Source organism: Ahaetulla prasina, chromosome 3, assembly GCF_028640845.1.
Source record: "Ahaetulla prasina isolate Xishuangbanna chromosome 3, ASM2864084v1, whole genome shotgun sequence".
In the NCBI taxonomy this organism is placed as follows: Eukaryota; Metazoa; Chordata; class Lepidosauria; order Squamata; family Colubridae; genus Ahaetulla; species Ahaetulla prasina.
Genome location: NC_080541.1, coordinates 159,250,968 through 159,278,627, shown reverse-complemented (window position 1 = coordinate 159,278,627; position 27,660 = coordinate 159,250,968).

Sequence of the window (27,660 nt, the reverse complement as noted above, 5' to 3'; positions counted from 1 at the left end):
ACTGTGTTCACTGCAAAAATATCAATGGGTTGTGATTAAGACTGTGACCAAGAGTGACTGATGTACTGACTAAGGCTGGCAAAACTACTTCTGGCCACAGCAGGCATTTAGGAACAATCAGAAACATCCCATAAATTGCAAACTGACATTTCAAAGGAGGTTCAACCATATCTATAAAAGACTACGCTGCCAATCCAGGATTATGTTAACTACTAAGAATTGCCTTAACTGGACCGAGATGTGATTGCGCATCAACACCCATCATTGTAATGGTTCAGCTTCCTCGACAGCAGTTGACAAAAATGTTGTAGAGCCCGAGGTAGCTATTGTTAGTATTGTAATAGGCACTAGCAGTGGTGAAATCCAAATTTTTTTACTACCAGTTCTGTGGGCGTGGCTTGGTGGGCATGGTGTGGCTTGGTGGGTGTGACTTGGTGGGCATGGCAGGGGAAGGATACTGCAAAATCTCTATTCCCACCCTACTCCAGGGGAAGGATACTACAAAACCCCCGTTTCATCCCCACTCCTGGGGAAAAGATATTGTAACATCTCCATTTTCATCCCCCTCTGGGTCCAGCCAGAGGTGGTATTTGCCGGTTCTCTGAACCGCTCAGAATTTCTGCTACTGGTTCTCCAGATCCTGTCAGAACCTGCTGGATTTCACCCCTGGGTACTAGCCATAAAACCCCATATAAATTCTTCTAGCACTCATGTAAATAAAGGAGAAAAGTGATCAAATGTATCTTCAAGGAATCCATAGGCTAATAACCAACATGATCAATTATATTATTTTTAGGAGTTTCTAGGCAGTAAGAACTGCAAACAGTCTTCTCCAAACCCATTTAATCAAAGCTCAACTGAGGATATTATGGCCAAACAAGCTGAATAAAAGCAACAGCTTATTTCCAAAACAAAATACTCCCTGATACTTTGAGCTTAACATGAATAACTATATAGAATACAGGTAATCCTCAATTTACAACAGTTCATTTCTTGGCATTCGAAGTTATAAGGCACTACAAAAAGTGACTTATGAGCGTTTTCACACTTAACACCATTACAGTGTCCCCAGGGTCATGTGATCAAAATTCAGATGCCTGGCAGCTGACTCATATTTATGAATGCTGCAATGTCTCAGGGTCATGTGATCACTTATTGCAATCGTCTGACAACCAAAGACAATGGGGAAACCAGATTCACTTAACAACTTAACAACTGCAGTGCTTCACTTAATAACAGTGGCAAGATAAGTTGTAAATTGGAGCAAAACTCACTTAACAAATGTCTCACTTAGCAACAGAAATCTTGGGCTCAAATGTGGGCGTAAGTCAAGGACTACCTATATAAGTTGTTTTATATCATATATTGTCGCTTAGATTTAAAGTCTAACTCCTCATTCATCATAACATACACAAATGAACATCTCTGCATTAAAAAAAAAGACTTAAAAGCTATTTTTTTCAAGATTATTTTAAATATTTTTTTCTCAGCTTTCAACTATTGTTACTCTTAAGTTCAATTGCTTTCTTCTTTTCGTGTTTGGAATCATTCATGCAAGCCAAGAATAATGTAATTTCCAGATTTCAGGTGCAGGCAGTCTGCCGATAATCTTTCAGGCCTAAGAAGAGCCAAAGAACAAGTTTTCCTTCCCACCCCTTCCTCAATTCTGCTTATTTATTTAAAGCATTTATAAAGACACCCATCTTATACCAAACTCTGGGCAACTCTCCATCAATAATTAACAGATGATTTTGCAATCAGGATGATTCACTTAAAAAGAAATCAAAATCAATTAAAACACTGAGCGGGGGTGGGGGGCGGAGTTTATTTTTTGAGTGATAAAAAACTCTGTGTGTTCTTGAAAGAAATGGTTTTGCAGCCGATGGTTGTGACAAAACATGTCTTTCTCGTCCAATGCCTAACTATGGATACACCTCAGAATGCAGCTTTGTTTCAGAAATGAAAATACGATTGCATTCACAGAAGAAGGTTATCTCTTTCTCCTTAGCCAATATATTCTTGTTCAAATAGAAGGCCAGAATTCTCTATTTTAAGATGAGCGCTATGAATGGTAAAATAGGTGTATATATAAAACGTGACTTGGGCCATGTAGAAGAATAGTACCACTTTAGAATGTGACCAATGAGTCCTTTCATGAAATGAGCTCAACTATCTGCTTTAACAAGATATTCTTCCACAGTCCTTTTGACAGCATCCTCATTCTTGAAGCCATTCATGAAGCCTGCAGCATCATCAAAAAAAAATAAAAAATCAGGATGGGTTTTATTGCAATGGCTGCATTCCTGTTAAGTATTAGAAGTGATTAGCTGTATTCATGAATCTATAATTGCACCTGCATACGACAAAGAAATCTATAGAAATAGGAAGTCTTTTCAAAAGCATGAATATTTATGTGGTGTGCAATGCCAAAAATATCATAATGAAGATTATGTGAAAGTCTCCAGGACCTAGCAAGGCTGTATTTATTCTCCAGATGTCAAACTTAGCTGGTTTCCTAAAGGCTAGTCACCAAAAAGAGTGAAAGTTAATGTACAGAGAGCTGAAAGGAATCTTTGAAATTATCTTACTTCATAGAATGAGTTGGGTTTAATAAAATAAAGTTACCTCCCACTTCCCACTATCTAAAATAGCAAATTTCCAAAGGGGATTCAAACGTCTCATTCATTCCTTAAAGAAAGGGATATCTAACATTGCAGATTGTGATTGAAAATGCAAAGTTCAGCTTTTCATAGGAAGCTGAATTTAAAAACTAGCTGGATTTGTATTTCATTCCAATGAAACAAATAAATTCCTGTTACTTCTTCTTGCCATGAAAAGTCGTGAATAACTACTTGCCCCCCTTCTCCCCAATCTCTTTTGCAAATGGAACAGCAGACATAAAATGAGACTTAATGATATTCTAGAGTAGCCCTGAATCACATAAGACTCCTCAAAATTTGGTTAGAAGATATATAAAAGTGGTTCGTTGTTGGACTAGAGCAGTTCCTAGATTGCAACATATTACAGATCTCAAGAGCCCCCTCAACTACAAACCTATGCCATGACAGGTATTACTGGACTATATATCTCACAGTCCATTCCTTATACCTTATGTCATATAGTTACAGAAAAGAATATAACATAGGCTAACATGGATTATTGTTGAATCTCTTCCTAAAGTGCATTATTATTCTAAAATGGACATACTTTATTATTCTTATTCTTAGAGTGGGTTGCATAGTTCACCAACTGTTTAGACTGGTACCAATAAAGGAGAATATTTGTAAGGGTCTGCTTGACAACTAATTCCCACAACACTGTCGAATAATTTATTAAGACTGTATTACTATTCTTCTTCTCTTCCTTACTAGTCTCTATCTCTTCCCACTTATTACCATAACCATGTCCTTGTATCTTTCAATTTATATTGTTTTTACTTGTTTCCTAGTATGATTTGATAGCTTATTAGTAACCTTGACTGTATATTTTTATTCTTGAAGAATGTGTTTTATTCTCCTTATGTACACTGACAGCATACACACCAAAGACAAATTCCTTGTGTGTCCAATTACACTTGGCCAATAAAGAATTCTATTCTATTCTGAAAAAAATTAGGAGCTTGGAGCTCTCTGAGCTTGCTTGTTTTTTTTTGCAGAGATTTCATTACCCTAACTAGGCAACATCATCACCAACATGAGTCAGGATTGGATACACTGGATTTGGCATTTTTATCCACCCAAGGACTGGGATAAGCAGGTGGTGTTGCTTGATAGTGTTAAAGGTATAGTCGCAAGAGGTTAGCTGTTCTAAAATCTGCCTTTTGCAATCGATGGATAGTGATATTGTCAATGCTGAAGGTGTTAAAGTGGTGTTACAAATAATTTTGTATTGCTCCCAAGGTCCCTCTTACTATTGTTAGTATCTTTGCTTTTTTTTGCCACAGTCGTTTTATATGCAGACCTTTGTATTTTGTGCTTTTCTCCAATTATTTCTTTTCTGTTTTGCTGTCTCCAGGAAAAAGAATTGGATAAAATTAGTTTATGATTGCATTTATTATTCAAATCACCCAAGCTCAGGAACAAATATGGGTATTACATATCCTTTGTCATCTATGCAGGAAGTAAGTCACTGAAGATTATTGGTTTCTCTTTGCCCCCAGCAATGGAAAACCAATGATCTGAACATCAGACAAACTAAACAGTTCATTAGTTGGCTAGCAGAGGTCAGGCTGAATGGTTTCCTACCATCAATGGGAGGATTAAACTAATCATCCATTTACTGTTGGACACTCAATTATAATGCCCAACAGACCAGAAGAAAAATAACCAGGGTTATGTCTCTGTGCTGCACATTTTCTGGCCAAGAGCTGTTTGTGGTTCCTGGGATGCAAATTGTCCATCCATGTCATAAATCTTTGGCATTTCATGGGACAAGCATCCAGTGATTTCTATATTAATTCAGGAATGTGAAAACAGCCATTCTTTAACATCCTTAGTCAGCACTCAGTCATTTATCTAGCAAATTGATTCAAGTCCCTTGATGTAACTATTATACTTGCCATTTCAAAAAGAAAAAAAATGGAGGGAATGTTCTGATGAATTTGATCAAGATGGTTGACACACAGTACAGCTTTGATTATCTTTTCTTTTTAAAAAATGTATATAAAATATTCATTGTTTAATAAATGAAGTTCGCTACATTTTTAATGAAGAAGTCTTGAGGTTCTATTTTTCAATTCCATTATTTCATGTAAGCCTTTGCTCACAGAGGCTTTGGATGCTAGCCAAAGAGCTTGGATCATAATTTGAGAGATGCTGCTTGGCCATGTTTGGTACAGAAACATAAGTTGTGTCAGGCAGATGGTACAAGAAATGCTGTTCTAACATCCCTTTTCACCTGGTAGCTGGATTAGCTCCAAAATGTTTATATGCCAACACCAAAATTATGATCAAAACCAAAATTATGGATTTTTACTGAATAAGATTTCATTGAAGATTTCCTCACATATTTTATTATATCAAAAATATTTAGAAAATGGAGAAGGAGACTGGGTGACTTTGTAATGTATTATATTCCACTTATACTAAAATCTGGTATGGTGTCCAAAGTATGAACTTTTTATGAATGTTTACCTCACATATTAATCTAGTTTACAGGCTGAAATAAATGCAAGAAGGAGGAAGTTCTTAAGATACCTTGCTTAATCTATTGTTAAACTTGTAGAGTATCAGTATAACAGTAAGGACATCCACCCATCTGGCCTTTTAATTTGATGATTGTACATAAAGATTTGTTCAGTGACTGAAAAAGAAAATGGCTATTCATTTTTTTATACTTTCACTTCTTCTCTATAGCTACTCCCAAAAATTTATATGGTATGGTATAAAATAAATTTTATCAATATGTGAAGATGGATTTTATGACATCATTAATAAAAGCAGAGGAAAGGTTACTTGTGCATTGAACAACAGAGGACAAACTGCCTTGTGTTTCCTTATATGCATTTTCTAATTTATTTGGAAAGTTAGCAGCAGAAGCTACAAAAAATGGTTTAGGCTTGTCATTGATTGATTTTGCTGACATTTGTCCAATTCATTGCTATAAGCAAAGACATGGCTGGCACAGAAAGTAGATATGACCTACAAATCAAAATATTTTAATGAAGTATAGCTTCATGTGAAACACAACACATTCTTAGCTTGTGGGTATATTATGTCTGGACCTCTGGTCCTTCCAATTTGTAGGTGGTTAAGAAGCATTGCTTACGATTGTCTGTTAGAGTCTCAGTCCAGCTTGCTTCCTTTCAGATTGTCGAATGGGTCAAGCCAACAATAATTTTCTGCTTGATGTCTCCTCCAGAACTTTCATCCAGTGTAAAATTCCCATTCATCCTGGGAAATGACAAGCTCTTGGTTGAATAAATCACAAGCAAAAAGAAAGAAAAACAAAAACAGTATGATGAGAACACTGTATATTCTCAGATAAAGGGATACTAGGTATGTTTTCCCACCTGAATGTATTAAGAGAACATCTAGAAGTATTAAATCTATATGTAATTATTTGTTCAATTCAAGTAATTGATTGTTCAAGAGATAGAAATTAATTTAATAGTTAAATTAGGCAGAAATTTAATAAATGATATTCATTTTAAATGTATGAATTTCTTTAAAAAAATTCAAATGGGAATAATTAAAGACTGTGGCAATATGGTAATGTAAGTTATACTATTTGATTTTAAAGTGGATCCCACTAAATCTAATAAATAATTGTTTATTTTTAAAAAATAAAAATCTGATAGCAACCTGAAGATTATGGACAGTTTTCATAAGAAGGAAGCATGACATCTGGTTTGTTCATCAAAAAGCATATCTCCTTTTCTTTTGATGATCCTTCAGAATTTGCTGCCAAATTTTGGGGAGGATGCTAGAAAACATTATGTGTAGTAGTTAATCTAGCCTCCTCAAACTTGTTTCTAAAAACTTAGTTATAGTTTCTAGAACTAAGGAGGAAGTTCCTGACAATCAGACCAATTAATCGGTTGAATGATCAACTTGCCTCCAAAAGTTGTGGGTTCTCCAACACTGGAGGTTTTTAAGAAGAGATTGGACAACCATTTGTCTGAAATGGCATAGAGCCATGATGGCGAACCTATGGCATGCATGCCACAGCTGGCATACAGAGCCCCCTCTGCAGGCACGCAAGCTGTTGCCCAGCTCAGCTTCACCACGCATGTGCGTGTGCACCTCCCTCCAGCCAACTGATTTTTGGGATGCATGGGGGGGGGTGCATGTAGTAAATGCATGCATGTGCAGGGGGTCACGCACATGGTGGGGGTTGTGTGTGCATGTACAGGGGTGGGGGCGGAGCACAGGGAAGGCGTGCACCCCACAGCCCATTTTGACCTAGGAGGCTGCAGGGAGGCATCCTAGGCCAAAAACAGGAGGCGGGGGGTCGTGGGTGCATGCGTGGGGGCAGGGGGAGTATGGGGGGGATCATGCACACATGCACAGAGGGGCAATGTGCACAGAGGGGCACATTGCATTATGTGTGCTTTCAGCGCACAACAAGAAAAAGTTTAGCCATCACTGGTATAGCGTTTTCTGCTTGGGCAGCGGGTTGGACTAGAAGACCTCCAAAGTTCCTTCCAACTATGTTATTCTGTTTCCTATAAAATCTGTTGGACTGTAACTGTCGGAATTAATGACATGCTGGTTGTAAACGTTAGAAATCAGACATATTTGGATGAAATCATTTTGGAGAAATTGCCATGGATTTTGAACTGACTTTAGAGGCTCAATTCATGCTCCCCTCATCCTCATAGTTTGCTTGCTGCCATTCTAAATGTCAAGCAACTTAAGAAAGACAAATTATTGATAGTAAAAGACTCCAAAAAAATGTCAATAAAAACTAAGTAACCCACCGTTATGAAATCTAAACAGAAAAGCGTAAGGGAGCTGCTTCCTTAAAAAGGATTCCACATATTTCAATATATGAGCTGAAGTAACTTGGCAATCCTTCATAGTTGTCTGACTTGATAATGATTTTTCATTACTGAGAACGTGTACTTTACAATATCAGTTCTATTGTACATCTTCTCCAGTGAGGAATGTGCATTTTACTGCTGACATACCACTTTCAATACTATTATAGCCCATTGTGGAAAAATTGCTCCCTATCAAGTTGACACAATCAAAGGGCAAGACTTGAACTTCCAGATTCATGTTGTAGCACTTTGTTCCTGGGCCACAGATTGATGTTATTTATCCATCCATTTATTGACGCCACTAAGTGGTCTTTTTAAAAAATTTCCATTCTTAGAATACCCACTGTGAGAAACATAAGAGGGGAAATGGAGAATTATTATGCAATTATAAAAAACGAAAAGGCCTTTGATGCCCCCTCCCCTTTTTTTATCAAGGTTCTTGATTAAAGTATTCTTTTTTGTGTCTTATTCTCATGAAAGTGCAAATACAGCTGATAATTTTCTCCCCAAATGCTCTAAGATTTTGATTCAATTGACAAAATATAGCAGTCATACCGTATTAAAAATAGAAATGTGTGATGCAAATCATATGAAGGTTTTTATTCAAAGTTTCATTAAATTATGTTCTAGTTTTCAGCCCTGAAAGCTATATTAGAATTTAGTATTACCATTAAAATTTAGAAATGGACAGGTTTTATCATTTCAAGTAAGTATAGCCTATTTCCCCCCCATAAACGTGAAATTATTCAGTTAATCCACAAACCCTATGCATTTTTTATTTCAAAGTCCTACTGATTTCAGTGGGTCACTGAATTCATAATGTTTTATCCAGGATAACACATCACACTAAGTACATTCCAATTATCAGGTCTAATTCCAAATTGTAATTGATGAAATAGGGATTCCTGATATGTGCGTGCATTACTCAATTAGAAAAGGCTACACCAGAAACACTGGAAGTATTATTATTATTATTATTATTATTATTATTATTATTATTATTGTTGTTGTTGTTGTTGTTGTTGTTGTTGTTGTTGTTGTTGTTGTTACTATTATTAATCTTCAATTTAATTCACAGTCTAGGACTGGTAAAAACTTAATAGTTCAAGTCCTAATCAAGGACCTAAGAGCTGTTAAAGGTACCATCTGAGTATATAGGCAGTTCCGAATAAAGTGCGTTTTTGCAATCAGAATATTCAGGTTAATAAGTTCAAAATTTCCATATATCTTCACAACCCTTTGGGTATTGCTCCAAGGTCTCCTATTACTATTTGTACAACCATTTATTTCTTCCTCCATAATTGCTCAACTTCAATTTGTATATCATATGTCATTATTTTTTTCTAGCCATTTTTCTTCAATTTGTGCATCACATGGTATTACAATATCAATGAAGCAGACTTTTTTCTTTTCTTTTCCACAATAGTGATGTCAGGTGTGTTGTGGGTCAGATGTCTGTCTGCTTGGATCTGAAAGTTCCACGGGATTTTGACTAATTCATTTTCAAAAAACTTTGTCAACTTGATGTTTCCCGTGATATTTGCTGCATTAGAACCAAAACTTCTGGCAAAGCTTCCAACGTAGGATTTGAGCAACTCGATCATGATGCTGTAGATTATCAGTCTGTGACATGTTGCTGCAGCCACTGATAAGGTGTTCCACTATTTCATCTTTCTCATTACATAAGTGACATTCGTTGCGATTACTGACATGTTGGATTTTTGAGTTTCTTTCTTCAGCTCCCCTGATGTGAACCAGCTCCATGTTAGCTTTGTGGTTGCCTTTCCTTCAATGTCCTTCAGGTATTGAAAGCGAAAAAGCTTCTTTTTCCAGTTAGAAATTTGATGCTCAGTTGTTTCCTTTCAATATTCTGCTTCCAATCCCATTGTTTTCAAGAGTTTTCCCTTGTTCAACTCCTTCAGCAGAGACCCTTTTGCTTTTTTTTAAGCCGTGTTTTTCCTCTTCTACAGTTTATTCCAGAGAGTCCTCTGTCACCCTGAGATTTTGTAAATACAATTGATCAATATCACTTTTGGGGGGCAGAGCAGGGTGCATTGTCATTAGTTTCCTTGTTTTTCGATCCAAGTTATCAAGTTCTAGCTTGTTATTGTTATTTCAACCATTTGAAAATAATCACTGCAAATTTTTGGTTCAAAAAGTTTTATTGGTCAAAAAAGGTTTATACAAATACATATCAGGTATGGTAAATTTTCATTTTTCTTATGCAAGATAAGAATTTTGCTCAAATTTTAAACACATACAACAGCCATATGGCAAGCAGGTGACACGAAGTAGCTAAGTTTACAAATCTTACATACGCAATAAAGAAGGGTCAAGAATAAACAGAATATCATACAAAAGAGAATAAGGAAAACCAACACAATACCAAATATCTTTGTCACTTCCTAGTTTTGGATCTCAGAACTCTGGGTTCAGCCTGACCCAACTCCAGGGCATAACAGCGGCAGCCGCCTCCGCCCCATGGTCTATAACCTCCCTTCTTCAATTCCTGGGTCATCTGATTCCAGGAGGCTTTGTGTTCCTCCACGTAGGCCGTAGCCTCCGCAATTGTACTAATTTTTTCGTAATGCCCTCCCGGAAAATCATCAATCCCTCTGGCATCAGCCATCTGAAGCCTACTCCTTCTGGTACAATTTGCTTGACAAAAAGTAATATTTCTTTCTCATTTCACGTACCTGTCTGGGAATCTGCCTCAGAATGGCTATCTCCCTGCCCCTATAAGTCAGTGCCCCACTCCTATGTTTTCTAAGAATTTCATCTCTCGTCTCTCTTCTCACAAATTTGACATGAACCTCTCTGGGAACTGCATGCGTGCGTGCATATTGTGAATTAACTCTATAAACTCGATCCACATCCCAATTCATGAAATCAACACCTCTCCCAAGAAATTCTCCCAACAATTTAGTCACAACATCTCTCAAATCTTCTTGGTCCACTTCTTCCAAATTTTGAAACCTAAGGAAATAAGACATTTTATCCATCTGTGGTCAAGCACAGCATTGCCTGTCGTCTCCTCTCTTTTCTGCACTGCCGCATCTCACCCTCAGACCTTCCACTTTCTGCTTGTTTTCTGCTGAGACTTGTTGAGTATCCTTTAAATCCTTTTGGATAGTCACAATTTCTGCTCTTATTTCCGTTTGGCCTCTTTGCAAATCATCCAGTTTCTTGTCCATATTGGATAACTTTTCCAGAATTCTCTCCATCTCTCCAGCAGTTGGTCTCTGACCTTTTGCCATTTAAAAAAAAAATTTCAAAATCCTCAGGCAAGCACAGTATCCTTGTAATTTCCTCCGGATCCACCAGGGGGCACTCACAGGAGCAACGAGTCCAGAGTACAGTTAGTCAACCAGGAAGCTGAAGGGAAGTGATGTCATCAAGATTCTCATAGTGAAGGCGGAAGCTGGACGCCACCACTGTTCCCCAGAGGGAGGGGGGGCCTCAAACCCTCCCTCCTAAATTTCTCCATCACCTCTTCTCCAGAGCTCCACAAAACCGGTAATCTTCTTATTTTAAGTTCTCCTCTCTCCAGAATGACTCGTGCTCCTTCCAGCCGCAGGGGAGAAAAACCCCCCCGCACTCCGGAGCACTCCACTCGCCTTTACCGATATCCCCTTCCCTTCTCCCTTCCTCAATTCTTCTCCGTTCCCTGTTCACCACCAGGCTGCTGCAGTTATAAAACCAAAGCCCGGTGTCACGGGCACAGCGCCCAGGCGACGACCAAAGTAATGGCCGTGGCCTGTGGCCTCCGAACCCCGCCGAGCCTAGGACGCGCCAGCATCGGTCCCCCCAGTCCTGTATGTCGGCTGGGAGACCCCTGGCGAGCCGTCCGTGCGGCAGGTGTCCTTTTCGGAACACCTGGCCCCTGGGGGCCTCGGCGGCGGCCGGATTCGGGCACTGGAGGCAGGAGAAGCCTCCAGACGACCGTTGCCACTGGACACCGGAAGTCGTCTCCAATAATCACTGCAAATTTTTGTGTGAGGATTATTGTAATGCTCTCTACATGGGGCTCCCCTTGAAGTGCACTCGGAGGCTTCAACTAGTCCAGAATGCAGTTGCGCGGGTGATAGAGGGAGCTACGCGTAGCTCCCACGTAACACCGCTCCTGCGCAGACTGCACTGGCTACCTGTGGCCTTTCGAGTGCACTTTAAAGTGTTGGTTATGACCTTTAAAGCACTCCATGGCTTAGGGCCTGGGTACTTACGGGACCGCCTGCTGTTACCACATGCCTCCCACCGACCCGTACGCTCTCACAGAGAGGGACTTCTCAGGGTGCCGTCCGCCAAACAATGTCGGCTGGCGGCCTCCAGGGGAAGGGCCTTCTCTGTGGGGGCTCCCACACTCTGGAACGAGCTTCCCCTGGGTTTACGCCAAATACCTGACCTTCGGACTTTCCGTCGTGAACTGAAGACACATCTTTTTATTCGCGCGGGGCTGGCTTGAATTGAATTTTATTAATTTTAAATTTTTATTAATTAATTTTAAATGGGGTTTTTTAGTCTAGTATATTTTAACCTATCAGGCTAATTTTAAAATAAGTTTTTTAATCTGCTTTTTAAATTGTATATTGTATTATCTGTTTTATTTTTGCCTGTACACCGCCCTGAGTCCTTCGGGAGAAGGGCGGTATAAAAATCAAATAAATAAATAAAATAAATAAATAAATAAATGTTCTGATGACAAAAATAGAATTATATTCACCATGTCAAAATATGAAGGTATTAAAGTAATCAGACTTTTTAATTCTTTCCAGGTTAATGTGATATTGGGAAGAAATTATGTACAGAGAATCCAGACACTGCTTCTCAGCAGGATACCTTTCCAAAATATGCAAAGAATAAAACCAAATTTGGTGTGCGGATAGAAACCAGAAAAAAAAATGTTTGTGTTGAAAATGGGCCGGATCTGTCTGAAAGCCATAGAAAGAGAAAAAAACCTATCTCAAAAAAAATCTTGATGCATCCTTTTAGGATGGTAGTATGAACATGGCATGGAAAGTTTACAACTCCTCCTCCTCCTTTGCAGGATCCTTGGTGCTCTCTGAACTTAGTTGTTTTCTTCCAGATGTTTCATTGCTCAAGTAGTTAGTACATTAATACACTAGTTAGTTGGTAATGAAACATCTGCAACAGAACAACCATGATCAGAGAGCCTCAATGACCACACAATTCAAATATTCTTTTACAAATATTTGTACAAATATACAAGTATAGCTAAAATTATTCTTTTCTATTGGTCCTCCTTGTCTTCTTCCTAGCCATTTCTCCAAGAAAAGAGCTATTATTAACGGTTTTGAAAGAATTCCAAAAGCCATGTCTGCACGCTTTCCCTAAATTGTAATGGTATCACCTGAACCTTCTCAAAGGTCATTAGCCCACATTTTCCACCTCAAATATATGTTCTCTGATTCATACTTCAACATTCCCAAGCATCACCTTTCTTTCTGCTAAACCCAGCTCTGAAGTCATGGTTGCTATTTTGCTAACACTGAAGGAGGGAGCTCTTTTTTTCACCTCTTAATAGTCAACCTTCTTCAACTTTGGGTCCTCCAAATATATCAAGACGGAAATTCCCACGCTGACTTATTTTGCAGTTTTAATCACAACACAGTTGAAAGGGCACCAGGCAGGAAAAAAAACACCTGAGATTCAATGAAGGCTCAGGTGACAGAAATACTCAGAAAATATAGCTTTGGGCGCTACTTTGTCTCAATTTCTAATGCACCATCTTGCTAGTAGAATAGTACCAAAGAAGGAAAGAGAAAGAGAATTTTTTTCCCTATCAGAATAATAGTAGAATGAGTACAAGAGAGAGAAGGGATATGAATATTTGATGAGAAGAAGAATCTTTCAAGTAGGAAGCCATATGTGGACTTGTGGTTGAGACCAGGGGTGAAATCCTACCGGTTCGGACTGGTTTGGGACTAGGAATTATGGGCATCAGTTCACCGAGCTGGTAGTAATTACCTCTCTTCGGCCCCACCCTTGCCTGGCCTGTCACCGCTCACCTCTTCCAGCCGCTCGGTATTCAGAATTCAATGTTAAAGGAACGCTAACTTTTCTCCCTCCATTCAGAATGGAGCTGCTGCAGCCTGTCCCTTTAAAGTAGTCCCCAGGAGGGAGGGGCCCAGGAGGGAACCATAAAGGGAGCAGCAGCTCCCTTCTGAATGGAGGGAGAAAAGTTAGCATTCTCTCTGCCACAGAATTCAATGTTAAATGCAACAGAGAGAATGCGAACTTTTCTCCCTCCATTCACAACGGAGATGCTGTCCCTTTTAAGCTAGTCCCCAGGAGGGAGGGGGCCGGGGAGGGAGTGGCTGGAATGGAGCTATTTTTGCGAAAGGCAGGAAAATGGGGAAGGGGATTTTTCTGCCTGTCATCCATTCTTCAATCTCAGCACAGACTGAGGGAAGGATGGTAAACAGTAATATTCCCCTCCCCATTTTCCTGCCATTTGCGACAAGGAGTGGCTGGGAGGAGAGGGGCTGGTGAGGAGCCCCTCGATGTGAGTGATGTTGAGTTGGCCACGCCCACCCAGTCACATGACTCCCCCCCAACAAGCCATGCCCACAGAACTGGTAGGGATTTTTTTTTTTTAATTTCACCCCTGGTTGAGACTGTTGGTTTTCATTACGTTTCACTAGCTTTGTATAACTGAGAATATATTGATTGTATAACGTCATGTTGATTTCAACTCTCGTTGTCTAGGCAATTATAGGTATCTCTAATTCTTTATTCTATTCATTTCTTAACATCTCCATATCAATTTGTCCTAGCTTTCACAGCAAAAGTGTAAATGGGCCTCAAATTATAATTTACACAACAAAATTAATAGAATTTATTTTGTAATGTTTATATAGAAAAAGGCTGTCAAAAACAGCATTTTGTGGGAGATACAAGATAACAGTTCTTTAGAAAACGTGTTTTTACAATGTCTTACATTTATCAAGTTTTGGGAGAAAGTATTGGAATATATAAATATAATTGTGTGACAAAAGCTAAAAATTTCAGACAACAGTATTTCTTTTGAACTACACACCTAGTACCAGTATTTGACAATCAGACAAGATAAATAAATTCTCCATCCTTTTACTATGGCCAAAAGACTGATACTGCAGCTTTGGAAAGATAAATGCATGGCCTCTTTCACTGAATGAATTGTAAACCTGATTGCACTTGCCACCTAGGAGTGGATTGCCTATAGATGTAGACTTTATATGGACAAATATACAAATAGTTTTTTATATATTTGTCCATATATATTATATAGACAATACTCGTTTTTTTATCTGGATTATATGGACAATATTATTTTTTTGTCTAAAATGCATAAATACATCAGTTACACAAATGCATTAGAAATATATATATGTACTTGAATAATAATTGCATTAAAGGTAAATGTAAAGGTTCCCCTTGCACATATGTGCTAGTCATTCCTGACTCTAGGGGGCAGTGCTCATCTCTGTTTCAAAGTCAAAGAGCCAGCCCTGTCCAAAGACGTCTCCATGATCATGTGGCCATAATGAGTCAACACCAAAGGCGCACAGAACGCTGTTATCTTCCCACCAAAGGTGGTCCCTATTTTCCTACTTGCATTTTTTACCTGCTTTCGAACTGCTAGGTTGGCAGAAGCTGGGACAAGTAACGGGAGCTCACCCCGTTATGCGGCACTAGGGATTCGAACCACTGAACTGCCAACTCAGCATCTTAGCCACTGAGCCACCATGTCCCTACTAATAATTGCATTACATAACTACATATAGCACTGTAGCTATTTATTGCTAAAATAATATCCTTTTTTCTTTTTTTTCTTGCACTTTTCCATTTTTTTAATATGAAAAAACTATGTGTTTTTTTCTTATCTTTGACAATGCATGCAATTTTTGCTTTTGTTTTTTCCCCTATTTATTATTATTTTAAAAACTATAAAAATAAATGTTTAAAATTTGATGCTGACTCTTATTGATCATACTTACGGATTTTCCCCATGATAATCTATCCCTACTTGGTCCTTCAATTCTTTTCTCCTTCTGGTTGTGGTCATCATCACCATAATTAATTTCATTCACTTTGTTGTTAGTCATGATTTATTCTTTTCTAGCTGTACAGCCTTCTTTAGAGAGCTCCTCTAGACAACCATACAATGATGGAGTGTGTAGCGAAAAAGAAAGAAAGAAAGAAAGAAAGAAAGAAAGAAAGAAAGAAAGATGATAGATAGATAGATAGATAGATAGATAGATAGATAGATAGATAGATAGATAGATAGATAGATAGATAGATAGATAGATATCTGGAAACCAAATGTGGGATGTAGATGGTTAATACCATTATCTCCTAAGGTGCAGGAGACACTAATCCAAAATCAATTCAACAGTTGGATACGAAAAATGGTATCTCCTCAGTTGTGACTTTCTGCTTACTGCTCCCCATGCTGTTATTTTGATGATACTTTCCTTCTTCTAAAATAGCGGTATTTTAGACTCTATGTTTTCATTCTGACAATTATTATGTTCTTGTGATACACTGGGGTGATAGCTTGTAGATATTTTGAACTGACTTCTTTTTCTCTAAGCTGATTATTGTTATTATATTTAGTTTCTATTGAGTATTTTTAAATTGCCTTGATAACTCTAGATTGATTGAAAATATAATTAATAAAATGATACACGTTTACCATCCTGTCTATCCACCTGGAAAACTAAAAAGTGAGAATAGGCAAAATGTTATAATTGAACAACTTTCCATATTATAAGATTGGGTTGGAAGTCTAGTTTTTAAATAATGCATTGTGTGCTGATAGCAGTTATATATACCAGCTGAGAAGTCTGTGGGCTTCAGTTCCTTTATTTTAGTACTTACAAGCAATTTACTCAGGGCTCAACAACTTAAGTTAATGTAACTTATTTGGATGAAGTGTTGAGGATTTATTTATTTATTTTTTAAAAAAACCGCTTTAAATTTCAATTTGCTTCCACTATTTTCTAAGGTCAGCATCGCCTCAAGGACCATCATAAAAATCCTGACGGAAGTGCCAGAGAAATAAAATGACTAATTATTATGATAGCATTCATGCAATAAGACTTTGAAACATAGTGTTAAACTGTAAAATTTAACACTATGGGCCTCTGGTGGCTCAACAGGCTAAGTAGTCTATTATTAACACAGCTGCTTGCAATTACTGCAAGTTCAAGGCCCACCAGGCCCACCAGGCCCAAGGTTGACTCAGCCTTCCATCCTTTATAAGGTAGGTAAAATGAGGACCAGATTGTTGGGGGCAATAAAAGTTGACTTTGTATATAATATACAAATGGATGAGACTATTGCTTAACACAATGTAATCCGCCCTGAGTCTTCGGAGAAAGATAAATTCAAATAAAAATAAAAAATAAAATAAAATAAAATATATCTTTCACTCCTGATTGAGCAATGTGCACTTGCAAGCATTTTGTTTTCCTTAGTGAAAATTCAAGTGACGTCAACAGAAATTTAAAAAATACCTGTCAATCCCTTTTCTGTGAATGGTATATATTTTGTATTGCTCTTCTAAGTTTCAAAATTTTAGAGGCTCATTGTCTAAGTAATACAACCTCAAGGAAGAACTATCAGTTTTATCACTTTATTGGTGTTTTTATAAGAATAGAAGACAAAGATATTGATTAATGTATTACATTAATTGCCTCAAAGGTATCCAAAACAAAACAACTTCTGCAATATAAATATTTGAGAGTATACTCAAGTACTCTAATCCACTTATGGACCATAAATGTTCAAAAGGAGGTTGTGGAATAAAAGAATCAACCTGGAGGGGACCTCACATTTCAGATGGATGTTTTTCAATCTTATCTACCAGACGAGTGTAAGAAAATAAAATTTAAAAAATAATAATTACATCCTCTAAAATGCACAGACACAATTAGGAGTAATTAGGGCGTAAAATGCATGGGCACAAGGAAAGGAGCAACCCAAAACTAAGGAGAAATGGCCTAACAGTGAGAACAATCAACCGGTGGAATGGCTTGCCTTCAGAAGTTGTGGGTGCTTCATCACTGGAGGTTTTTAAGAAGAGATTGGACCAGTGGTGAAATCCAGATTTTTTTACTACCAGTTCTGTGGGCATGCTGTGGCTTGGTGGGCATGGCAGGGGAAGGATACTGCAAAATCTCCATTCCCTCCCCACTCCTGGTGGAAGGATATTGCAAAATCTCCATTCCCACCCCACTCTGGGGCCAGCCAGAGGTGGTATTTGCCAGTTCTCCAAACTACTCAAAATTTCCTCTGCCGGTTCTCCAGAACCTGTCAAAACCTGCTGGATTTCACCCCTGGATTGGAATGAACTAGAAGACTTCCAAGGTCCCTTCCAACGCTATTATTCTGTATCTGTGTTGTGTATCTGTATATTGTATTAGTGGACTAAAGCTCCAGGGTAGTAATATAGTGAAGATATGATCAATTTTGGGCTCGCAGGAAAGAAGCTAATGCTTTCCCCATATGCCTGTGCTGTGTCATTCTAAACTTTGTGCTACACTTCAGGGTCCCCACAGTGTTAGAGAACTTCTTTTTAGCTTAACGAGCTTAGTTTATTAACTTCAAAAATCCATTGACCTTAACTGATCAAAAGACACTTTTGTAATTTTTTTTTTCTGGAGCTCCAGGGCTACTGATGGGAACTCCATAAAAGAGAACAGTATGGTGCTTCTGTGCTACCCTTTTCTTTCCACTTAATAACTGATAGAGCTCTTCTTTCCTCCCTTGATTGGTAGGGTAGGGTATGGGCTGAGAGATGTGTATGCCTATTTGAGGTGAAGAAAACCTGTTGAGTATTGGAATCCAACTAGAATGGAATCCCATTTTTGGTAAGATGAAACCAGGGTGGTTAGAATTCTAAAATGAGAGGAAAGGGACGTGATTCCTAATAGTTAAATTGTTTCGGAGTCATGAAACACCCAATAGAGAGCTAGCCTGCCAAAAACACCTTATTGATTATAACATTATCTAGGGGAGGGGAGGAAGAGGGGAAGGGAGAGGAGAAGAGAAGAGAGGAGAGGTGAAAACAAGGCAGGGGAAACACATTATCTCTTACCAAGGCTCCTATCTTTAAGATTTCGTATGTATACTCCTAGATTACCAATTCCTGAACTTTGTAACTATTGGGAATCATGAATGTTGTCCTCTAATTTCTATCTCCTGTCCTCCAGATCCTATCCATTCTTTTGTTGTATAAGTGGATGCTTTTGATCTGGGTGAAAGACGCCTTCCAATGCCAGTTTGCCAACATGGTTAAACAGCTTCAACTGTTTTTAATGTTTTTTGTTGCTTTGTTATTTAATTATTGTACTGGTTTTTTTAAAAAAAACTTTCTTCCCTGCCCAAAGTTACATATGTGAGATGGGAGTTATATAAACGTACCGAATTAAAAAATAGCTAAATAACAATTTGGGCATTAACTGGAAGGAGCCATAGCACTCCTGCAAATGCCCCTATGGGCATTAGTTTTATGCCAATTGTGAATTGGATTGCTATGTATGGCCTAGAGAAAAATGAATGGTCTGTTTTGTTGTGTTAGTCGTACAGTATAGTATTCCCATTATTTTGAGTTTAATGCATTTTTGAAGATATTTTAATGTTTAAGAAATTAATTTTCATTCTCAGCTTTTCTTAACATAGGTGGCGTTTTCCCAACAGCTTTTTAAAATCTATTTACTGTGAGTAAATTTTATAGGAAACTTTAAAAACAAAACAAAACACTACCACATGCAAGCAAACGTAATTTCCCATATATAAGAGAGCCATGGAGATGACCTTGGAGAAACTAGGCAGAAACAGCTACAAAAACAAAACATGCTTTAAACCCGGGAAATTGGATAATCGTTAGAACAAGCTTAGATTGGCTCCATCCAAATTCACTGGGAAGGAAGGACAAAACAAGGTTTTCCAAGGTTCTGTTCCTGTAGCCTACATTAAAGTATAGCTTTGGTCAATCTTCTGGATTTCATTTTCTGACCTGGCCTAACTTGAGTGACTAATAGTGTTATTTTTTGTTTCATAAACTTACTGGATAAAGTCTCTTAAACTATACAGTTCCCTAATGTTACAGCTTTGATTTATTGTAATTTTCTGTTTTTTCTTCCAGCAAGCAGAACGTGCCTCAATCAAAAAATACAGTATATGGGTGTTACCAATTTCAGGCAAGAGACTCAAGACAGGAAGTCTTCTTTTCCAATGCTATCAAGTACACCTGGACAAAACTGCTGCCACAAAAATCTTTATTTTCCCCTGATCCATTGTTAGAGGTGGCCTTGGATCTCATCAGGGGTGGGGTTTGCAGGGGTTTGGAAGAACCTCTAGCTAAGATTCTGTGCAGTTTGGAGAACCCCAAAATCCCACTCCTGGCTGGCCCTTCCCACTCCACCCCGCCCCGCCCCTTCCAGAGTCTTCATGTGGCCTGTTTTGGATGGTCCAGGGTGGATGCAGAGGTTCGGGGAGGGTGAAAAATGGGCCTACTGGAAGTTCAGAAAGGCCAGAAACCAGGCTGTTTTCATCCTCCTGGAGGCTCGAGGAAAGCCTCCAGAGCCTGGGGATGCCAAAAATGCCCACCCCACCCCTTGCCGTGGTGCAGGAAACTGACTAGGCCACACCCACCATGGCCATGCCCACCCAGCAACCGGGCAGAGAACCCCTTGCTAAAATTTTTGATGCCCACCCCTGGATCTCATGCATCCAAAGCACTCCTACTTTCTGGAATAGTTGCGATCAGAGTTTGCATCTATTTTCCTTCCTTTTGAAATTAAGAGAAAAATCATTAAAGATAGACTCAAACTTTAACACTGAGATTCTGTCACGCCTCTCTTTCTGCTTCACCTACCCTTGTTAAAGTGAATGGAATATATTTTAGATATAGCATGTTGGGTTTTCTTCTTATACATTTATACTCTTATAGTGGCCTGAGAACAATTGTCTTACATTTTCCGCTTTACAAAAAGTAAATGATTGCAATTGTTTTACTGCAATCACATGAGTATCTGCTCCAATCCCATTGTGCTGACAAGTATTTACTGTCAAAGAAGTACATACAGGGGTAAAATCTAAAAATTTTCCCTACCGGTTCTGTGGGTGTGGCTTAATTGGTGGGCGGGCTTGGTGGTCAGATGACTGAGTGGGCGTGGCCAATAACAATAAATAATAAAAATAATAAGCAAAGTATAAAAAACAATAAGAGGTATCAAAAACCAACTTTCACACTTTACACACACACAACACAACACAACACAACTGACTCACACACAATGTAAAAGCAGCTGCACTTCACACTTCACACAGCCACAAAAAGCTCAAAAACCAACTTTCACACTTTACACACACACAACTCACACACACACTCACAAAATGCCATATACAGCTTTCTGAGATTTTGTGTGTTTGTCTAGTTAGAGTGAAACACTACAGAAACACCCCAAATCTCAGAAAGCTGCACAAATATTTTATTTTATTATTTTATTTTATTTTATTGTGGACTTTAAATCCCAGAGTTCCTCAGCCAGCAAAGCAGGAAGTCAAAGCAAGCTTTTTTTTTTCTTCAGTAGCTGAAGAAAACATGCCGTTGCCAGCCCAAAAGAGCAGTAATTATAGGTAAGTGAGGAGGGAGAATTGGCTGGGCTTGGGTGGGGGCTCTTGTAAGTGGGGGCTGTTAAAAAGTGAGTTTAAAAACCTGTGAGGATCAGGAAACTCCTCTGGGATCGCCAGAGAAGGCTTTTAAAACCTCCAGTTTTTTTCTTTTTTATTTCCCCTTTGGCTGAAGGGTTTTTTTAAAAAAAAACTTTTAAAGTGTTCTGATGATCTCTGCTCAGCCCCGCGATCATCAGAGGTTTTTTTTTTTAACTTTTCAAGGCATGTTTCAGCTGAAGAAAAACTTTTAAAAGTAAAAAAAACAAACCTCTGCTAATGGTGCGGCTCAGCAGAGGCAGGGGGACGGGGCCAGGGATTTTTGCTACCGGTCCTCCGAACCAGCAGCTGCCATCGCTACCTAATCGGGGGAGCCAGTGCGAACCGGGAGCATTTCACCCCTGAGTACATATATACAGTTTTGTATGTCATAAAATATGTGTTAGCCTGCATTCTGAACTGTAGGATATGGGCACTATTTATTTTAATTAAGAATCTTAACGAACAGGGATATACAGTAATGTGTCTGGGCCAGTTGATATGATAAACCATCTTAACAGAAATCTGATATTCAATTAAAGTGATTCACAAGCTTGGGAACTTTAAGACGTGTGGACTTCAACTCCCAGAATTCTCCAGCCACCTGGCTGGCTGGAGAATCCTGGGAATTGAAGCCCTCACATCTTAAAATCCCTAAGTTTGGGAAATACTGAGTTAAAAATATACAAGGCTCTATTAGTACAACAACATGGTATAATATTCTATGTGTTATTGAACTGACCATCAAACTGGGTAATTTAGAGTTGTTTTGTTCAAAAATGTCTTTCTTTTATTCATGCAGTCACAGGGAGTTTTTCTCCCACGCTTGCCGCAATTTCGCAGCTATTCTAACAATGTAATAGTATGTGTCCCTTAGCCAGAGATTCTTATATATAAGCACTGCACAGCCTGCATACCTGCTGCTACATGGCAAGGACTTTTGAACAAACAGATGGTTCTGTTTGTCAGCTCTGACTCTGCTGATGTCTTATTGGGATGGAATTCCTCCTACTCTTCCCAACGAGTAATCAAAACTTATCAGAACTGACAATGCTAGGATAATCCTCTTTTTGTTGTGGTTTAACAGCACAGATGCATGAAAACTAAATGTCTAGATACCACTCTCCCCCTCCCCCCCGAAATCATCTATCACTGGTGTGCACACTTATAGTGATGCATTGACAGATTTGGGTTTCTTATATAAATTGTCTCTTGCCACATTGGGCTCCTAATGTAGCACATAATTTTGACTTAATCTTTTTTTAGATGCCTCAGAGCTATCTAGCAGTGTTTATTATCACACTTTTGGAAAAAAGATTAACCTAATTTGACTGGGTTTCAAGGTCAATCCTTGAAAGCTTGTTGAAGGTTCTCACTTGTGCAGAAGAAGGTGATGGATTTTGTAACCTGATTCCTTACTTTCTGTAGGCTGGGAGTTCTGGGAGTTGTAGTCCTGATCAGAGGTGGGTTTCAGCAGGTTCTGACCAGTTCTGGAGAACTGGTAGCAGAAATTTTGAGTAGTTCAGAGAACAGGTAGTAAAAATCCTGACTGGCCCCACCCCCATCTATTTTCTGCTTCCCAAGTCCCAGCTGATTGGGAGGAAATGAGGATTTTGCAGTAACCTTTCCCTGGAGTGGGGTGGGAATAGAGATTTTACAGTATCCTCCCCTGCCATGCCCAGCAAGCCATGCCCAGAAGCCACTCTCACAGAACCAGTAGTAAAAAAATTTGAAACCCACCACTGGTCCTGATGCATATCATAGACATGTACATTACATTTACATTTTATTTGTAATTTATTTTCAAAGTGACTAACTCCTCTTATAGGTTTTGTTGCACAAAATATTTACCAAGCATTTGAAGGGGCATTTTGGAAAGCTTGAAGCTATTACAAGAGTCTTCTCAAGTTGCTTTTGCATACATGCCAGCCTGATTTTTTTTTTTTTTACATTTATATCCCGCCCTTCTCCGAAGACTCAGGGCGGCTTACAGTGCATAAGGCAATAGTCTCATTCTATTTGTATATTATATACACAGTCAGCTTTTATTGCCCCCAACAATCTGGGTCCTCATTTTACCTACCTTATTGCTGAGTCAACCTTGGGCCGGGCTTGAACCTGCAGTAATTGCAGGCTACTGTGTTCTAATAACAGGCTCCTTACAGCCTGAGCTATTCCGGCCAGATTGCCAGCTGACCCAGTAAAAGTGCTGTTTGAACATGCACATACATGAAGCAACCATCCAGAAAATCTCAAAACCACTACAGGTAGTCCTTGACTTATGACCACAACTGACCCACAACTGTTCCTAAGTGAGAAATTTATTAAGTGACTTTTGCCCCAATTTATAATTTTTCTTGCCAAGTGAATCACTGCAGTTGTTAAACCAGTAACATGATGTTAAGTGAATCTGGCTTCCCCATTTATTTTTGCTTGGCCAAAGATCACAAAAGATGATCCCAGGATCCAGGACAGTGGAACTGTCATAATTATGAACCAATGGTCATGGATCTGAATGTAAATCACATGACCATGGGGATGCTGCAATGGTCATAAGTGTGAAAATGGTCATAAGTCACTTTTTTCAGTGCCGTTTTAACTTCGAACGGTCGCTAAATGAACTGTTGTAAATCGAGAACTGCTTGTACATTGAATCTTCTACAGGACACAATGGGTTTACCCACACACACACAGATACACAGGCCACATATATAGTTATAGTAGCATAATTCTCCCTAGCTCCACTTCAGTGGTGGGATTCACTTGGTTCTCCGGATCGGGCGAACTGGTAGCGGCAACTGCGGGAGGCTCCACCCACCTGCCCAGATGTAATGCGTGAGCACTGCACATGCGCAGAAGACTGTGCGCATGGGCAGAGGAGGTACATGTGCTCACATTTGCGAACTGGTAGGGAAGGTAGGTGAATCCCACCTCTGCTCCACTTGTGATTCTTTGGGATGATAACTCTACAACTGACAGTGATGGTTGAGATAGCATCATGTTACCATTACCTTCTGGAGAGAGAAGATGTGAAAAATTATGTAAACAAATCCAGATAACATACATTCTAAAATGTTAATTAAAATATTATGAAAATAAAAGTAGCAATACTTAAATGGTATATATCAAAGCTTCAAAAGACGCATTATTGCACTGAATGAGTACTGAATTATTGACTTATTTGTATCTTAGATAAATAGAAAATTTCACTTTGCTTTCAAGGAGAGAATTAGAAGAACTAGATAAATATACGTACCGTATTTTTTGGAATATAAGACACACCGGAGTATAAGATGCACCTTAGTTTTTGGGGAGGAAAATAAGAAAAAAGCTGATTGACAGGTGGATTGGCCTCTGGGAATACCCCCAATCAGCTTTTCCAGAGGTGAATTTTAGCAACAGGTTCCTTGGTTGTGAGATCTGTGCCTTGCTTTTTTTTTTTTTTGCTTTTTTTTTCTGCCTCTGAAACTTCTGAAACTCTGTTTCAGAAAAAAACTTTTTTCTGCTTCTGAAAGCCTCCATAACAGAGCTTCAGAAAGAAAGCCTCTGAAGCTCTGTTTGGGGGCTTCTTTTCTGAAGCTCTCTTTGGGGACATCTTTTATGAAGTTTAGTTTCTGATACTGTTTTCAGCCTCTGAAACCTCAAGCCTCTGAGAGGTTGGGTGGGGCTACATTTGGAGTATAACACACACCCAGATTTTCACCCTCTTTTTTTGGGGAAAAAGGTGTGTCTTATACTCTGAAAAATATGGTATCTTTATTTATATAACTTTTAAAAAAGTTTGCATAATTACCTTTGATTTAATACGCAATGAATTAGCCTTTAGAGACAGGCTTCTCTACACAATACACAATGAATTAGCCTTTAGAGACAGGCTTCTTTTTGTGTATATATATAAATGTAAGAATCTCAAAATGCCTAAGTGCTTTGAAATGTGTTAGACATTAGATATTAAATAACATATGTATTAACGATTATGAGTAGTTCTGAAAGCAATCAGCTAAAGCAGGCTCACCCAAAGAGCCACAAGCTTGATGTCAAGTTTTTAATGCCTTGGGGCAGGTCAGCAAAGTTGGGATCAATCTAACCTCAGGGGAGGATGTTCCAAACGGTGAGTGACATGGGGGAAAAAATGGCCTCATCCTCAGTCATGTGAATGGCACTCTGTTGTGGGATCCATTAATCCCATGGGTTCCGCCCTCTCTCAATTTTCAAAGCCATGCAGCATATCCCTAAACCAACCTGCTGCTAGCCAGGTGTAGCATAGACCTTTTTTTGTTTTGTTTATGGCGTTCATTTAAAGTGGGCAAAGGAATCAACCTTGATGATGAAAATGGAGTAATAAGTAAAGTTAATTTGCTTCATGCGTAAGCTGATTCAATATTTTTCCACAACACTTTTAGATACAATTGTCTTAGTGTTACTTAGACTTTCCCCTCTAATGCTGAAGACAAAGCGATGACCCTCAAGAGGTAAATCTGACTTGGTTCCCTTCCTTTTGTTTCATCTTTTACCTCGAGAACAACGTTATGCTGAACTTGGGAATCTTGTGAAATCTAAGAAGGAGATGGGTAGAGTGGGTTTAAGCTCCCAGGGCTCTCAATACAAAATGAATTGGGTGCCATGATTGACCCTATTACAGGTTCAGTGAATGAGTATATCCATAAATGTGGAAGCAACCAAGAGAATTGCTCCCAAATAGTCCCTGGCATTCAGTCCCTAGTATGTGGAATTGACATGTCTGGTTACAGTATCAGTTCCTTTAAAAATGGTTTTTACTAGTGCTACAATCTTCTGTAGACACTCATCGTATCAGCAATAGGACTGTAGGGGTGTTCAAATAATGTAGAGGTGACAAAGATCATTGCCGAAGTGCACATGTAAAGATCTGCATTGAGCTCAAGAATACTTAAATGAGAACTGTACATTTTCTGATGTCTCATGACATCATGAGCACCAAAATAAAAATATGCAAAATCTGTGAGGAAAAGTACAAGTTCCCCACCCCCCCAGAGCTGCGATTTAATTAAGGAATCATAATCTCTACCTCTTGAAATAAAAAAAGAGAAATCCTGACAGGAAGGTAATGAAGATGAGGAAGTTACTGTGATGTCAGTACATTTGTATAAGAAGCACAATGAGTCAAACAGAAGAGGGATTTGAAGAACTGAAATAATGTTCTTACGTTGTAACACGTTAGTTTTTAGACACCTTGGAAGCCCTTGTTAAGCTTATATGGCAAGGCTATGAATGATGCCATAGTTAAACATAAATAAAGGTTCAAAAAGCATCCTCAAAAATTATTACAAGTAATTTTGCTTGCCAAAGAATCAATCAGAATATAGATTTTTCTATATAAGGCTAAGAAATTCAAACTGTCTGAAATCAACCTTGAAAAAGTGCTGTGTCTTTGTGACTACAGAACATATAGACAAACACAGTTACAGAATATCACACTATCAAACAGATTAACTTTATGCTCTTTTCCTGCAGGGCAAATTTAACTCAGCTCACTTTAATTATTATGTATTATAAAAGTAGTGAGGTGGCCTGAGGCATATGTTAGAAACTTGCCCGATATTTAATTTTTCTTCTGCAATGTTATTTACCTTTACATGTGGGACTTGTTTATGTTTTGACCCATCTGATGTGTCACACTGATGCTTCAGAAACCCTTTGCTGAGAGTTTAAAGAGACAGACACTTTCAAGAATAGCTCTTTTTTTTTTCAACAAGCAGATCTAAAGCAGTGCTTACGTTTTGCACTTTGGCAATTTGAAGTGACCTCCATTTCTTTCTTCTGCCAATTGAGGCAGGCAAAATAATCAGCTTCAGAGCACTATCCTGAACAACGGAGGACCAAAATGCATATCACAAAGCATTATTTAATATATACCCATTATCCCAATTGATTGCTATAATCTATTTAAAAGAAACAGTGCTAGAGTACATTAATAAATCTTCATTGCACCTAATATGTAGGGAATTTCTTTTTCCTTTTTTTAAAAAAACTCTACTACTGTTCAAAGTACAAGGAAAGGATTTTACTCTGTCATTAGTCTGTCTGAAACTCCAGCTGAGAACAGTCATTACTTTGGTAAAGCAGTTGACCTAAGATACAAATTCCTCTAAAACATGTAAGGTTACTCCTCAGGTCACTTTTTCTGTCCCCTAGCTAGCAAGCATTATATTCTTATATTCACTTAACTCACTGTGTCAACATACAGTCTTTCTATGTACTATACATAGTTCTGTTTTTATCTTATTGCCATCCATGGGGTTTCCGAGGGCAGAGATGGAGAAATGCAGGCTATCTTGATGGAGATTTCTCATCTCTTTAAGGCTAGAATTGTGAGAGAAGAGGTTAACAAAAAAGGGAAACAATAAAAGTGACACTATGCACAGAGGATTGAATTGAGGCCTTTGAACTATGGTGCTGGAGAAGACTCTTGCGAGTCC